At 36.5% G+C, this 11,352-nt stretch overlaps 1 non-coding gene across 1 annotated transcript; it reads left to right on the top strand.

Annotated features, from left to right (window-relative positions):
* Window positions 1-944: 944 nt before the first annotated feature.
* LOC130971404 (small nucleolar RNA R71) lies at window positions 945-1,048 on the top strand. Its single transcript, XR_009082625.1, has one exon. It is a non-coding gene; the product is annotated as a small nucleolar RNA R71 (small nucleolar RNA).
* The last annotated feature ends 10,304 nt before the right edge of the window (window positions 1,049-11,352 follow it).

Below are 11,352 nucleotides of genomic sequence, written 5' to 3'. Positions count from 1 at the left end.
AACAGTTCTCAGAGCTCATGAATGGCAGAAGGAAGTTTAATGGAATCTCTATGGTCTCTATATGAGCCTCAGATTCTTTTAGGTCCTCAATAGGGAACTCCTTTCTGTCTGGGAGATGTCCCATGAGGTCTTCCTCATTGGGATTCACGTCCTCCCCTTCCTCTTTGGATTCAGCCATCTTGATAATATCAATGGCCTTGCACTCTCTTTTTGGATTCTCTTCTGTATTGCTTGGGAGAGTACTAGGAGGAGTTTTAGTGATTTTCTTACTCAGCTGACCCACTTGTGCCTCCAAATTTCTAATGGAGGACCTTGTTTCATTCATGAAACTTAAAGTGGCCTTAGATAGATCAGAGACTATATTTGCTAAGCTAGAGGGGCTCTGCTCAGAAATCTCTGTCTGTTACTGAGAAGATGATGGAAAAGGCTTGCCATTGCTAAACCTATTTCTTCCACCATTATTAAAGCCTTGTTGAGGCTTTTGTTGATCCTTCCATGAGAAATTTGGATGATTTCTCCATGAGGAATTATAAGTGTTTCCATAGGGTTCACCCATGTAATTCACCTCTGCCATTGCAGGGTTCTCAGGATCATAAGCTTCTTCTTCAGAAGATGCCTCTTTAGTACTATTGGATGCATTTTGCCATCCATCCAGACTCTGAGAAATTATGTTGACTTGCTGAGTCAACATTTTGTTCTGAGCCAATATGGCATTCAGAGTATCAATTTCAAGAACTCTCCTCTTCTGAGGCGTCCCATTACTCACAGGATTCCTCTCAGAGGTGTACATGAATTGGTTATTTACAACCATGTCAATGAGTTCTTGAGCTTCTGCAGGCATTTTCTTTAGGTTAATGGATCCACCTGCAGAATGGTCTAGTGATATCTTAGAGAACTCAGATAGACCATCATAGAATATATCTAAAATGGTCTACTTTGAAAACATGTCAGAAGGACACTTTTTGGTCAACTGCTTGTATCTTTCCCAAGCTTCATAGAGGGATTCACCATCTTTTTGCTTGAAGGTCTGAACATCCACTCTAAGCTTGCTCAGCTTTTGAGGAGGAAAGAACTTGGCCAAGAAGGCCGTGACTAGCTTATCCCAAGAGTCCAGGCTATCTTTAGGTTGTGAGTCCAACCATGTTCTAGCTCTGTCTCTTACAGCAAAGGGGAAAAGCATGAGCCTGTAGACTTCAGGATCTACTCCACTAGTCTTAATAGTATCACAGATCTGCAAGAATTTAGTTAAAAACTAATAGGGATCTTTTGATGGAAGTCCATGGAACTTGTAGTTCTGTTGCATTAGAGCAACTAGTTGAGGCTTCAGCTCAAAATTGTTTGCTCCAATAGCAGGGATTCAGATGCTTCTTCCATAAAAATTGGAAGTAGGTGTAGTATAATTAACAAGCATCCTCCTTGCACCTCAACCATTGTTATTGGGTTCGGCCATGTCTTCTTTTTCGAGATACTCTGTAAGGTTTTCTCTAGATTTTTGTGCTTTAGCTTCTCTTAGCTTCTTCTTCAAAGTCCTTTCAGGTTCAGGATCTGCTTCAACAAGAATGTCCTTGTCCTCTATGTCACAGTATAGAGATTCCTTTATGTGAGTAGAAGAAGAAAAGAATAGAAGAAGGAGGAGAAAAATTCGAACACAGAAGAGAAATGAGGGTTTGAATTTTAAGATGAAGAGAATTGTTAGTAAATGAATAAATAAATAGAGGAAGATGAGATGGAGAGAATTTCGAAATTTGTTTTTGAAAAATAGTTAGTGGTTTTCGAAAATTGAGAGAAGAAATATAATTAAAATTAAAATTTGAAACAATTAGTTAATTAAAAGAATTTTGTAAAAGAGGAAGGAATTTTCGAAAATTAGAGAGAGAAAAGTAGTTAGGTAGTTTTGAAAAAGATAAGAAACAAACAAAAAGTCAATTAGTTAGTTGAAAAAGATTTGAAAATCAATTTTTGAAAAGATAAGAAGTTAGAAAAGGTTTTGAAATTGATTTTGAAAAAGATATGATTTAAAAAAGACATTTTGAAAAGATATGATTGAAAAAGATATTTTGGAAAAGATTTGATTTTTAAAATTAAAATTTGATTACTTGACTAACAAGAAACTAAAAGATATGATTCTAGAATTTAAAGATTGAACCTTTCTTAACAAGAAAGTAACAAACTTCAAATTTTTGAATCAATCACATTAATTGTTAGTAAAGTTTTCGAAATTCAGAAATGAAATTAAGAAAAAGATTTTGAAAATCAATTTTTAAAATTTTCGAAAATAATAAAAAAAATGAAAAAGATTTGATTTTTGAAAAATATTTTGAAAAGATTGGATTTTTAAAATTGAAATCTTGACTTGACTAACAAGAAATAACTTATTTTAAAAATTTTTGACTAAGTCAACCCAAAGATTTCGAAATTTATGAGAGCAATAAGGGAAAGATATTTTTTTATTTTTGAAATTTTTAATGATGAGAGAGGAAAACACAAAAATGACTCACAACATGAAAATTATGAATCAAGACACATGATGCATGCAAGAACACTATGAATGTCAAGATGAACACCAAGAACACTTTGATGATCAAGATGAACATCAAGACTTATTTTTGAAAATTTTCAAGAAAAGAAAAAAACATGCAAGACACCAAACTTAGAAATTTTTAATGCTTAGACACTATGAATGCAAAAATGCATATGAAAAACAAAAGACACAAAACAAGAAAATATGAAGATCAAACAAGAAAACTTGTCAAGAACAACTTAAAGATCATGAAGAACACCATGCATGAGTTTTCGAAAAATGCATAAATTTTTAAAAACATGCAATTGACACCAAACTTAAAAATTGACACTAGACTTAAACAAGCAACACAAAATATTTTTGGTTTTTATGATTTTATTAATTTTTTTTGTTTTTCAAAAATTTCTTTAAAAAAAATAAAATAAAAATTTTTTGAAAGATTTTTTGAAAACATTTTGAAAAGAAAATTACCTAATCTGAGCAACAAAATGAATCGTCAGTTGTCCAAACTCAAACAATCCCCGGCAACGGCGCCAAAAACTTGGTGCATGAAATTGTGATCATCAACAATGGCGCCAAAGATTTGGAGCTCTCAAACGTGAATCACGCTTTGTCACAACTTCGCACAACTAACCAGCAAGTGCACTGGGTCGTCCAAGTAATAAACCTTATGTGAGTAAGGGTCGATCCCACGGAGATTGTTGGTATGAAGCAAGCTATGGTCATCTTGTAAATCTCAGTTAGGCAGATTCAAATGGTTATAACGGTTTTTGAATATAAAGATAAATAAATCATAAAATAGAGACAGAGATACTTATGTAAATCATTAGTGGGAATTTCAGATAAGTGTATGAAGATGCTTTGTTCCTTCTGAATCTCTGCTTTCCTACTGCTTTCATCCAATCATTCTTACTCCTTTCTATGGCAAGCTATATGTAGGGCGTCACCGTTGTCAATTGCTACTTCCCATCCTCTCAGTGAAAATGGTCCAAATGCTCTGTCACAGCATGGCTAATCATCTGTCGGTTCTCGATCATGTTGGAATAGAATCCAGTGATTCTTTTGCGTCTGTCACTACGCCCAACACTCACGAGTTTGAAGCTCGTCACAGTCATCCCATCTCAGATCCTACTCAGAATACCACAGACAAGGTTTAGACTCTCCGGATCTTAGGAATGGCTGCCAATAATTCTAGCTTATACCACAAAGATTCTGATTAAGAAATCCAAGAGATACGTGCTCAATCTAAGGTAGAACGGAAGTGGTTGTCAGGCACGCGTTCATAGGTGAGAATGATGATGAGTGTCATGGATCATCACATTCATCATGTTGAAGTGCAGCGAATATCATAGAATAAGAATAAGATAAATTGAATAGAAGAATAATAGTAATTGCATTAATACACGAGGAACAGCAGAGCTCCACACCTTAATCTATGGTGTGTAGAAACTCCACCGTCAAAAATACATAAGTGATGGTCCAGGCATGGCCGAATGGCCAGCCCCCATGAAGGTCTAAAATCACATACACTGATTAAAGATCCATCCAAAGACAAGACACTTAGTACAATAGTAAAAAGTTCTATTTATACTAAACTAGCTACTAGGGTTTACAGAAATAAGTCTAAGTGCAGAAATCCACTTCCGGGGCCCACTTTGTTGTGTGCTTGGGCTGAGCTTGAGCTTTACACGTGCAGAGACTTCTCTTGGGGTTAAATGCCAAGTTGTAACGTGTTTTTGGCGTTTAACTCTGGTTTGTGATGTGTTTTTGGCGTTTTACTTCAGAATGCAGCATGGAACTGGCGTTGAACGTCAGTTTGCGTCATCTAAACTCGAATAAAGTATGCACTATTATATATTTCTGGAAAGCCCTAAATGTCTACTTTCCAACGCAGTTGGGAGCGTGCCATTTGGAGTTCTTTAGCTCCAGAAAATATATTTCGAGTGCAGGGAGGTCAGAATCCAACAGCATCAACAGTCCTTTTTCAGCCTGAATCAGATTTTTGCTCAGGTCCCTCAATTTCAGCCAGAAAATATCTGAAATCACAGAAAAACACACAAACTCATAGTAAAGTCCAAAAATGTGAATTTTGCATAAAAACTAATAAAAACGTCCCTAAAAGTAGCTAGATCCTACTAAAAACTACTTAAAAAAATGCCAAAAAGCGTATAAATTATCCGCTCATCAGCCTGCACTGTGCGAAAGTTGGGCCTAAGGCACAAACCAATTCGTGCATATGCACACGCACCTTTTTGGCAACTTGCGGATTGATGCGCAAGTGCACCATGCGCGCGCACGCCGATAGTGCCACTTGCCCTCCTGGTACATTTTCAAGAGAGTTATGCCCATGCTGCGCCAACGTTGTGCCTTTGGCATATACCCACACGCGCGTACGCGCACCTGCGGCGTACGCGCCGTGCTCGGAATAATCCATCGATGCAGACGCACTCTGTACGCGTATGTGTCGCATCCATTACACCATTATGCACGTGCGCCATGGGTGCGTACGCGCGGATTCCCTTATTTCAAGCATTCCCTTTCTTCTCCTCTTTCTATTTCTTTCCTTCTCCTTTCTTCTTCCCTTTTCCTACCCCTCATCTAACACTTCTAAACACCATTGATAACCATTTATTTTAGTTAGTTAATTAGTTAGTTGGCTAGTTAATTAGTTAGTTTTAGTTTAGTTTTCATTTTATTTTCTTCTTTTCATTATAAGTGTTGGATTATTGACTTTGTTTACTATGCATTGCTGCCCCTTTATTGCCTAAATGCTATTTTAGCATGAGTGTCTTTAGATAATCATTGTTGGATTCTATTGTTGAGGTTATATTTTGCTACTTGGTTTTTAGTTTTCATGCTCACCTTTTAAGAATTCCAAGTGATGAGAATTGCCTTCGAGCTTGTAACTCTTCTTGAATTACATGATTTGGCCACCATGTGATTTGAGCATTATTCTATGATTAGGCAACCTCTTAATGGATGATGTTGTGCATTTACCTTAATGCCTTGTGTTATGATTATATGCATCCATATGTGTTTGACTTGAATGCTTTCATGCTTCTTCAATGCTTGTTTTACCTTACAAGTTTACTTAAAGCATCTCAAGCACACTAGGATAAGTGAAGTGTATACTTCTTTTGTGACATTACTTTTGTGTTAATGAGTGTTCTAAAAGGCGCCTAATTTAGAACTCACATCCCTATTTTCATAAATGTCACACCAATTCACTTACTCAATTCTAGTGATTTACCTCATTCCAACAATTATGCTTCCTTGCTTTTGTTTTCTCATCTTAGGGTGTTATATTTTTGTTTTTCATGATGGATGCACCACAAGCAATAAAGGAAGCAAGACTAAGAACACACAGCACCGGTTGACCTATCAGTTGAAGGTAGCAATCCAGAGAGTCGCCGTACCCCCTTGCTCATCTTTGAATGCACCGAGGACCATGCAAACTTTTAAGTGTGGGGAGGTCATCCGACCGATCGGCGATTTTGGGTGACAAGTTTCTAATTCCAACACTTTTGTATTTTATTCTAGGATTTTAGGATTTTTACTTGCATTTTCTTATTTTTTCATATGTACACACAATAATCTTAGTTAAAATAACAAAAATTTTCAAGATCTCTATGTATAGGGCACCTCAATTGATTTAAGTGAAAACTTTTCATAGAACTTGCTTGAATTATATATATTGTGGATCACGTTTTTGAGCTAAGAACAAAAGCTTGTGAGACTTGAGCCTAATTGTGTGGTTACATCTTATAACCACTTATTTTTCCTTCTTGTGTGCATTATTCTCTTTCTATGATTGTAATCTTTGATTTGTTTGATTCTCTATGTCCATTATTTTGTGTATACATGCATTTATATGATTGAGGCCACCATTTCATTAGCACACTTACCCAAATAGCCTTACCTTTGATCTTCCATTGTTAGCCAATTTGAGTCTACGATTAACCCACTTTGTTCTTTAATTTAGCACATTACAAGCCCTAAAGCGAAAAACAATAAATATCCTTAATTTGGATCTTTGATTAGCTTAGGCTAGTGTGTGTGAGTATCATTCAAGTGTGGGAAACTTGGGATATTGGGGAATTTGGTACATGCTCATGTTTTGATAAAATGTATAGACCTTATGCATTGATGTTCTTGTATATAATTTGAAAGAAAGAAAGAAAATGAGAAAAACAAAAGAAAAGAAAAAAGAAAAAATAATATAAAAAGGAAAAAAAGAGAAAGGAAAAAAAAGAAAGAAAAGTAATAACAAAGGGGACAAAATGCCCCAAAGCAAAGTTCAATAAAAGTCAATGCATATGTGTTGTGATCAAGAAAAAAATGCATGAGTATGTGAAAAAGTGAGAAAAATGGGTAGTTAGGTTAGCTTTGAAATTGTATAGGATGTCATAGGTTAGGTGGGAAGTTTAAGCTTATCAAAGATTCAAATTTTAAGCTCACTTGACCAAATATGCATCCTACCTTAACCCTAGCCCCATTACAACCAATGAAAAGACCTCATGATATGTGTATGCATGCATGAAATGTATGTTGATTGTTAGAAGAAAAACAAATCTTAGAAAGCATGAAATAGAGAAGAATTGAGAGAATCAACCCTAAACACTTGAGCGAATAGAGCGCAAACACATCCGGTGAGGGTTTGATGCTCAATTACATGTTTCCATTTATAAGTATCACTCTTCATGCAAGTTTGAAAAAATATTTAATAACTCAATCCAATTGTGGATTAGACTTGCTAGCCCTTAGCCCTTGTGCATATATGCTTCTTGGGAATTGATTTATTTTGACCAAGCAATTGCATTCATTTAGATAGTTGCATATAGGCAGATTGCATTTAGTTAGTTTCCATTGAATAAATGCCATACCCTTACATCATTCTTGGTTTAAGCATGAGGACATGCTTGGATTAAGTGTGGGGAGGTTGATAAACCCCATTTTTAGGATTTATCTTGTATTGATTTTTGGAGATTTTAATACCTTTTACCCACATTAATTCAATGAATTAGCATGATTTTGTGATTGTCTCCGTATTTGTTCTTAGATGTGAAAACATGTTTTCTAGGCCTTTAACTTGATGATTTTAATCTCCTTTTGATTCCACTAGATGCCTTAATGTGTTTGTTAGTAATTTTAGATTGAAAAGGCTAGGAATGGATCAAAGGAGTGAAGAGGAAAGCATGCAAAGTGGAGAAATCATGAAAAGCCAAATAATTGAACTCGCCCATGGACGCGCGCGTGCACTTGGCACTTACGCGCACCTTGCGAAATGGCCCATGGACGCGTACGCATGCTGTGCGCGTACGCATCGATGCTGATACTTGATTTTTAAGTGTATTCACACCCAACGAATTCTCAAGAGTTGTGGGGCCAATCCCAACCAACTTTGGCACCTAAACTGCTATTTAAAGCCAAGGATTGAAGAGCAAAGAGGGATTCAATCATTCACACTCATTATGATTAGTTTAGAGTTAGTTTCTAGAGAGAGAAGCTCTCACTTCTCTCTAGGATTAGGATTAGGATTAGGTTTAGTTCTTATATCTAGGTTTTCATTCATGCTCTCTTCTACTCTTCTTCTCAATTCTTTGTTGTTGCATTTATGATTCTTCCATTCTTTTGTTGTAATTCCTTTATGTTGTTCTTATACTTTGTTGTAGATCTACTCTTGCTTCTTCTACTTTTCTTTCAATTCAATTTGAGGCAATTCATAATAATTGTGTTTTTTTTGGTTGTTGTTGTTAATTCCTTTCAATAATTGTTGTTAGATTCTAGTCTTGTTGTAGATTTCATGTGCTTTCCCTCTATGCCTCTTATGTGTTTGATAAAATGCTTCTTTTAGTTTTAGTGTAGATTTTGTTCCTCTTGGCTTTGGTTGAGTAATTAGTGACTCTTGAGTTATCTAATTCATTTGTTGATTGATAATTAGAAGTTGCTAATTGATTTGAATGCCTCTAAAGCTAGTCTTTCCTTTAGGAGTTTATTAGGATTTGAGGAATCAAATTGATTCATCCACTTGACTTTTCTCCATGAATCAATCTGACTGAAATTGAGGGTCCTGAGCAAAAATCTGATCCAGAGACTGAAAAGGACTGCAGATGCTGTTGGATTCTGACCTTCCTGCACTCGAAGTGGATTTTCTGGAGCTACAGAAGCCCAATTGGCGCGCTCTCAACGGCATTGGAAAGTAGACATCCTGGGCTTTCCAGCAATATATAATAGTCCATACTTTGCCCAAGATTTGATGGCCCAAACCGGCGCTCAAAGTCACCTACAGAAATTCCAGCGTTAAACGCCGGAACTGGCATAAAATTTGGAGTTAAACGCCCAAACTGGCATGAAAGCTGGCGTTTAACTCCAGAAAAGGTCTCTACACGAAATTCCTTCATTGCTCAGCCCAAGCACACACCAAGTGGGCCCGGAAGTGGATTTTTCTGTCATTTACTCATTTCTGTAGACCTTAGGACACTAGTTTACTACTTATAGGATCTTTTGACATTGTATCCGTACCTTATGACCCCATAACATTTTGTACACATTTCTTTCCACAGTATGAGCCTCTAAACCCCATGGTTGGGGGTGAGGAGCTCTGCTGTGTCTTGATGGATTAATGCAATTACTACTGTTTCTTATTCAATCATGCTTGCTTCGATTCTAAGATAACACTTGTTCTTAATCCGGATGAATGTGATGATCCGTGACAATCATCATCATTCTCAACTATGAACACGTGCCTGACAACCACCTCTGTTCTATCTTAGATTGAGTAGTTATCTCTTGGGTTCTTTAATCGGAATCTTCGTGGTATAGGCAGGACCTGATGGCAGCATTCAAGAGAATCCGGAAGGTCTAAACCTTGTCTGTGGTATTCTGAGTAGGATTCAATGATTGAATGACTGTGACGTGCTTCAAACCTGTAACCTACTGGGCGTTAGTGACAGACGCAAAAGAGGGATTCTATTCCGGTAGGGGAGGGAACCAAACCGGTGATTGGCAGTACTGTGACAGAGTGCGTGCATTAGCTTTCACTGCGAGGATGGGAGGTAGCCATTGACAACGGTGAAACCCTACATGAGCTTGCCATGGAAGGAGACTTGCATGTTTGATGAAGAAGACAGTAGGAAAGCAGAGATTCAGAAGATGGAGCATCTCCAAAACCCCAACCTATTCTCCATTACTGCAAAACAAGTAACCATTTCATGTTCTTTTACTTTTTACAATTAATCCTGATAATTTCTGATCTCCTGACTAAGATTTACAAGATAACCATAGCTTGCTTCAAGCCGACAATCTCCGTGGGATCGACCCTTGCTCACACAAGGTATTACTTGGACGACCCAGTGCACTTGCTGGTTAGTTGTGCGGGATTGCAAAAGTGTTATTGCAATTTCGTGCACCAAGTTTTTGGCGCCGTTGCCGGGGATTGTTCGAGTTTGGACAACTGACGGCTTATCTTGTTGCTTAGATTAGGACTATTTTATTTTTGTTGGTTTAGAGTCTTTTAGTTGAGTCTAGTTTCATATTCTAAGTTTGGTGTCAATTGCATGCTTTTTGTTTTTCTTCTTTTAACTTTCGAATTTTTCTTGTTCCTAGTCCCGTTTTGATTCATAAAAGTTCTAAGTTTGGTGTCCTCTTTGTGTTTTTCCTTTAAAATTTTCGAAAAAAATTAGTGTTTGATTTTCTAAAATTTTAAGTTTAGTGTCTTTTTGTGTTTTTCTCTTTCCTCTTTTTAAGAATCAAATCTTTTTCATAAAAATTTTTCAATCATATCTTCTTAATTGCTGTTTTCAAAATCTTTTTTTTCACTAATTGATTCAGTTCTCAATTTGCTTTGATCTTATTTTATTTTTTTATTTTCGAATTTTATTTTTATTTTCCTTTTGTTTTATTTTATTGTATTTTATTTTTTTTCGGCTATTTCAAAAAAAAAAATTAAAAATAAACAAAATTTATCTCTTTGCAATCATTCTCATTTCCCTTTTGTCCATTATGGACTTAAGTGGAATTAATCAGTCCAAGAGGACTCTGGGGTCTTATGCTAACCCCATTACAGCTGCATATGGGAGTAGCATCTGTATACCTCCCATCAAAGCAAGCAGCTTTGAGCTAAATCCTCAACTCATTATCATAGTGCAGCAAAATTGCCAGTATTCCGGTCTTCCACAGGAAGAACCTACTGAGTTTCTGGCACAGTTCTTACAAATTGCTGACACAGTACATGATAAAGAGGTAGATCAGGATGTCTACAGACTATTACTGTTTCCATTTGCTGTAAAAGATCAAGCTAAAAGGTGGTTAAATAACCAACCTACAGCAAGCATAAAGACATGGAAACAGTTATCAGACAAATTCCTGAATCATTTTTACCCTCCAAAAAGGATGACACAGCTAAGGCTGGACATCCAAGGCTTTAAACAAGAGGATAATGAATCCCTTTATAATGCCTGGGAGAGGTATAGAGGTATGCTAAGAAAATGTCCCTCTGAAATGTTTTCAGAGTGGGTACAGTTAGACATTTTCTACTATGGGCTTACAGAAAAAGCTCAGATGTCTTTAGACCACTCAGCTGGTGGATCTATACACATGAGGAAGACAATTGAAGAAGCTCAAGAGCTTATAGACACTGTTGCTAGAAACCAATATCTGTACTCTAGCAATGAGTTCTCTCCAGAAGAGGAAGTCATGGCAGTAGTCACTGACTCTAATCCTCAAGAACAGATAATGGAGCTTAATCAACAACTACTCCTGATGACAGAACAGTTAGCAGAATTTAAAGAGATGCTCCATGAAACTAAAGTTGCTAATAAAAGCATAGAACT

The sequence above is a fragment of the Arachis stenosperma genome, chromosome 3 (assembly GCF_014773155.1).
Source record: "Arachis stenosperma cultivar V10309 chromosome 3, arast.V10309.gnm1.PFL2, whole genome shotgun sequence".
NCBI lineage: Eukaryota > Viridiplantae > Streptophyta > Magnoliopsida > Fabales > Fabaceae > Arachis > Arachis stenosperma.
Note: the sequence above shows the minus strand (reverse complement) of the source record. Positions and strands in the feature narration are given on the sequence as shown.